General features: G+C 40.4%; 1 pseudogene across 1 annotated transcript in view; it reads right to left on the bottom strand.

Moving 5' to 3' along the window:
* Positions 1-3,071: 3,071 nt before the first annotated feature.
* LOC148721867 (uncharacterized) overlaps positions 3,072-5,000 on the bottom strand; it is a 7,884-nt pseudogene continuing 5,955 nt past the window's right edge. The window contains exons 2-3 of the transcript XR_015992798.1: positions 4,705-4,848; positions 3,072-4,391 (exon numbers count right to left, since the gene is read on the bottom strand). The product of XR_015992798.1 is annotated as an uncharacterized LOC148721867 (transcript). The remainder of the gene's footprint in view (positions 4,392-4,704; positions 4,849-5,000) is intronic.

Genomic DNA, 5,000 nt, shown 5'->3' with positions numbered 1-5,000 from the left:
AGAATAATCAACAAGTTGAACTGTAATGTAAGGTGCGCAGCGTTTCGCTCGCAGAAAACGTGACACATGTAATCTGTAAACATCTTGCTGTCTCGTCACGCAGCAAAGAAAACATCCGCGTTAAAGTTATGACTCCTAGAGGACAAGAGATTTTTATGTGTTTGGGTGCTCTATTATGCGAACAATTTTTGCCGATTCGCGAGTGGAGTTGCCAAGATATCGTCATGGAAATATTTTTTTCTCAGTAAATTCAGCAGCAGCGAAGTGTTAGTCAAAAATGGTGCCATTCGGAGTAAACATTCTTTTCTTAACGCAAGAAAAAAATTTGGGGGAGCTCTGTTGTTGTTCCCAAAAGCCCTTTAAAACTGAACAAGTTGGAAAAATCGTAATTTTATTTTAAAAAGCCACACCAACCCGTATTATACCGTTAATTTCAAGTCGTTTTATCAGTATTTCCTTCAAGCTCTGACGCCGGCACCCACTGACAAAGCGCGATTTTTTAATTCAATATCCACTATTGACGGAAAATGTTGTAATAAATAAGTTGTCCAAATTTACAGCTACGTAGACCAGCCACCATTCCTCAGAAATTCCACTACAAAATTTTATCATGGGAAAGCAACAGGAAGAATTAAGAAAATTTTATCTTTTCCGAATAATTTCACAGAAGGGAACGTAATCTCAGAACGTAGCTGTCTCAGTTTTACACCGACTGTTTGCCTATTAAGAATGCCGCACACAAGCTTCATCTCACAGTGAGAGGAATTTGCTAATTTCCTTTTCAAATTGTGGTCACCTACGTTCCATTATACTGTTACCACATCACTCAAGTTGACATGTACTAATAGGAACTGGTTTTTCATTGGTATGTGAAACCACGTATAACCACTTATAACATTAAAAAGTTGAGCAAGTCGAGGTTAAGCTTTTTCACGAGCAAGTAGAGAAGGTGTGAGAATTTGCAATTTCAAATTACGCGGTAAAACAGAAATGCGCGCCCCAGGGTTGAAGTATCTCCTTTATAAAGCATACACGCTGGTTAGCTCCAAGTGGCTAATTTAGAATTATGCACCAAACGAGCCAGCCCCTTTTTTACTCGTTTGCTCCTTTGTTACCGTTGCCGAGCCAAACGGGCCACTAAAGTATTACGCGCTTTTAGGGCGGGGTAGGTTCGTGATTGAAGTATGAATCAACAAGCTGTAAGCGAGAGAAAAAAGAAATTTGACGAAGAATGGCGAGAAAAAAATTATCATCGAGAAGGACTAGAGTTAGTGTTTTAAGAAGTCATCATGTGCCGGCACCCGACCAGCAACCATAATAAAGGATTGTCACTGGCAAGATGTGTTTCTGCCGAGAGTCTCCTGAGACTCAGCAGGACGCCTTTGCGTTCCCATCGGCGGTCTGTTTTTCAAGTTTTTAATCGGAACAACTCCACAACAAGATCAACCTTAACAAAACAATTTTTTCGGATAGCGTATTTCGTAACCTTTCCATCAATAAATATAGTTTACGGTAGTTACGCTTCAAACAGTGCGTTGACAATTTCTTTTGGGAAAGACACCCGCGAAGGTATATTGTTTTCATCAAGATGTTAGATCGGAGACATGCGCAGTCGATTGCGTGTTCTATATCCGGGATGTTTGTAATGACATCACGTAGAATGCACGTGGAAATATCGGTAGACAGCCGTCCCGCTCTGCTCGAAATCAAGGGCACAATAGACGAGATGAGTTTTTAAAATAGATGTCTTTAATTGCTTGTGGAAGTATTCATCAAGGTCTTGAACGGTTTAGTGATGACTCATAGAGGACAAGAGATTTTTATGTGTTTGGCTGCTCTATTATGCGAACAATTTTTGCCAAGATATCGATCAAGTACTACTTCATGGAAATATTTTTTTCTCAGTGCATTCAGCAGCAGTGAAGTGTTAGTCAAAAATGGTGCCATTCGGAGTAAACGTTCTTTTCTTAACTCAACAAAAAATTTGGGGGAGCTCTGATGTTGTTTCACAAAAGCCCTTTAAAACTGAACAAGTTGGAAAAATCGTAATTCTCTTTTAAAAAGCCACACCAACCCGTATTATACCGTTAATTTCAAGTCGTTTTATCAGTATTTCCTTCAAGCTCTGACGCCGGCACCCACTTTGACATTGAAACTACCAGTTATTCTATTATTTCGACTATTGTCCGAGCAGTCAACAAAAGGAAGTAAAAAACAATGACAATTAGAAAGTGCCGTACACGCTCGTCACCTCGTTCTCCAATATGACATTTTAGAACTAGAATAATTCCAGAACTTAAAAATGGTTTAGGCTACAGTGACAATCTTGAGATGTCTGTTGATTCCTCTTTCATGGAATCAACAAACATCTCGGCAGGTTTCAGAGCGTGACGTGGCACCAAGATGGTTAAAGATTACATGTCTCACCAAGATGGTTAAAGATTACATGTGTCACGGTGGGCGCTTTCCATTTGACCAAAATTTTCGAGATTTCTGGTCAGAAATCGAATGGAACGGGAAAAGTTCCGCGATAAGTTTTCGAAAATTTAGGAATACGTTTTTAGTGTACCCTCTTAGATACGGTCGGACGCGTTCCATTCGGCCAGCGAAAATACCGACATTTTGAACCCGTGATTTTTGTTGAATGGAAAGCGACCCTTGTCACCTAAAACCTGCCAATAAAACACCTTCATGTCAACAATATTTTATCATAAAGGTAAAACAAACATGACTTTGCAAACAAAGGAGTGTCAATTTTCGAATCCCGACAAATCCAAAAGCGCGCCATCCTAGATATTAGCTGATCGGTTTTGCACCTTTTTCAACTCCAAATCGCGAAATTCGATTCTAAGAAGGCACAATCGAAAGAATGTAATTATATTACGTCGATACAGCCCATAGAAGGGCTCTAACGAGCGAATTGCTAATGGTAAGTTTACCCCACTAGGGTAAAGTTTACCCGGCGGGAAACTGAAACAAACAAAGCACTCTGATTGGTCAATTCGGGTAAAAATTACCCTCATCTGGTAAATATTTTTAGTGCATATTGCTTTTGATAAGGGCACAATGTTTTAGACATGTGTTTTGGGAAGTTCCTTCAAGATGTTATTTATGTGCTCCTTGAGATCATGGAGGGGTTCTACTGGCACAACTTCATATTGGGTTAAGTTAAGGTCTTTCATTGAAGCACTTTGATCAGGAAAACACAGTGCAGGGACTCGCTGAATGCCCTTAAGCTCCTTCCTCAACTGGCTCTGCAAGGCTGGTTTTAGCAAACCATCTGTTGGGAGGTTTCGGCCTTTGCACTCTCTGATCATATCATCCTTACTCATTTGTTGGAAAGGTTGCACGCCTCCATTCTTCCTTTCTTTGCCTGCTGGACCTGCAATGACTTTCATCCTTGGCTCTTCTAAGGTGATTTGTGGGGCTCTTAGTGATGCTATGTGGTCAGAGTACTGTGTTGATGACATAGTGCAACCACAGCAGCCAAATTTTCCACCCAACTGCTCCCCACTCTCAACTTCTTGTGATGGATGGTCACCATGGAACATGCGACAGATGTCATTGATGAATACATTGTGGGAAGAGGTGATCTTTGTAGTGAGCTGTTGGATGTCCTCCAGGCAGGTGTCACTGTATAATAGCTGATCTTCGATGGTGTCTCTACACCTTGCCATAAGGTAAATTTGTGGCTTTTCCACCATTTCTTGGACATCCTTTCCCTCAAGCTCTTGAGATGTGTAATAAAATGCTGGATCATAAATTGCATTTACCATCAAGAGGATATGGCCATGATTCATAACACTTGAGTGGTCTGACCAGATTATCAGGTGTCGAGTTCGCTCCCAGTGTTTTAGCGAGTTAACCAGTTCCTCCCTTGTTGTCTCACCACCAGGCTTCTCTTTTAACTCTCCAATTTCCTGCAAGCGAGTTTCCAGCTCTTCGTACGTCATAGCCTCATAATGAGCCTCTGAGAGGTCTCTCACCAAACCCATTTCCTCATGTTCTGCTTAAAGATTTTTCCTGATTTCTAGTGGAGGTATTTTTCTGCCACTAACTGTGAAACATTCTTTCTTGAGAGTACCATTGGAATCCAATGTTAGCTTTTGGTAGGTTTTTGGAGCTATAATCTCACCCAAGCGGTATTCCCCATTTGCAATTTTTTTTCTTAGAGTTTCTCTTATGGCTGCACCTGTGTGAGGCACTGGTGTTGGGATCTCCCCTCCAAAGGCTTTGTTGAGCTGCCTTCTTGGAAGTGGGTTATTTTTTCTGAAGGGCTTGAAGATTTCCAAATTCTTGCCATTTTTGCTAAGTAATTCTTTCACCACCATGTTTCCTACTGTTGTCTTCTTGGATACTCCATATTTCTTAGCCAGTGCAGAGAAATTGATCTGTAAATAAGGGGAAGTAATATTTCAATCACTACTTAAAAACAGAATTAAAACAAACAAATGTTTGTGAACTAAATATTGAAGATTCAAATATGAAACCTTTTGTTTTCATTATAATTTTATTATTTATCTTTTCATTTGAAAAGTAAAGTGATGGGGAATGGAAGTAATTCTGGTCATTTGGCCAGAGAGGGGACAGTTAGTTTATTGATAGCATGCATACATGTATGCAGTGAAGTTATTTGCTATCATGATTTAAACAAAATTTTCTTATTCCAACTGTTTTAAGTATCTTTATTTAGTTTATTCTCACCTTATCACCCTCTTTCATTGCATTTACTTCCTGTAGGAGACCATCTTTGTCAAAGTCAAGGGAACTGGGATCTGGAGAGTGACGCTTTACCTTTCGAAGGCCTGCCTCCTCGAGTGCTTTCCTCTTCGTAGTCCGACTTTTAGCCTCTTCATTAGTCTCCCTCGCAGCCGTTTTTTTTGGATGTCACGCAACGCTCCCCCAAAAGAACGGCTACTGACAACCGAACTACATTCCTTTCTCATTGTCCTTGCGGTTTGGTCGCGGTCTATTGAACAGACCAATCACATACCAGAAAA

This window comes from Stylophora pistillata, chromosome 10 (genome assembly GCF_964205215.1).
Source record: "Stylophora pistillata chromosome 10, jaStyPist1.2, whole genome shotgun sequence".
In the NCBI taxonomy this organism is placed as follows: Eukaryota; Metazoa; Cnidaria; class Anthozoa; order Scleractinia; family Pocilloporidae; genus Stylophora; species Stylophora pistillata.
This window is presented reverse-complemented; position numbering and strand designations above follow the sequence as displayed.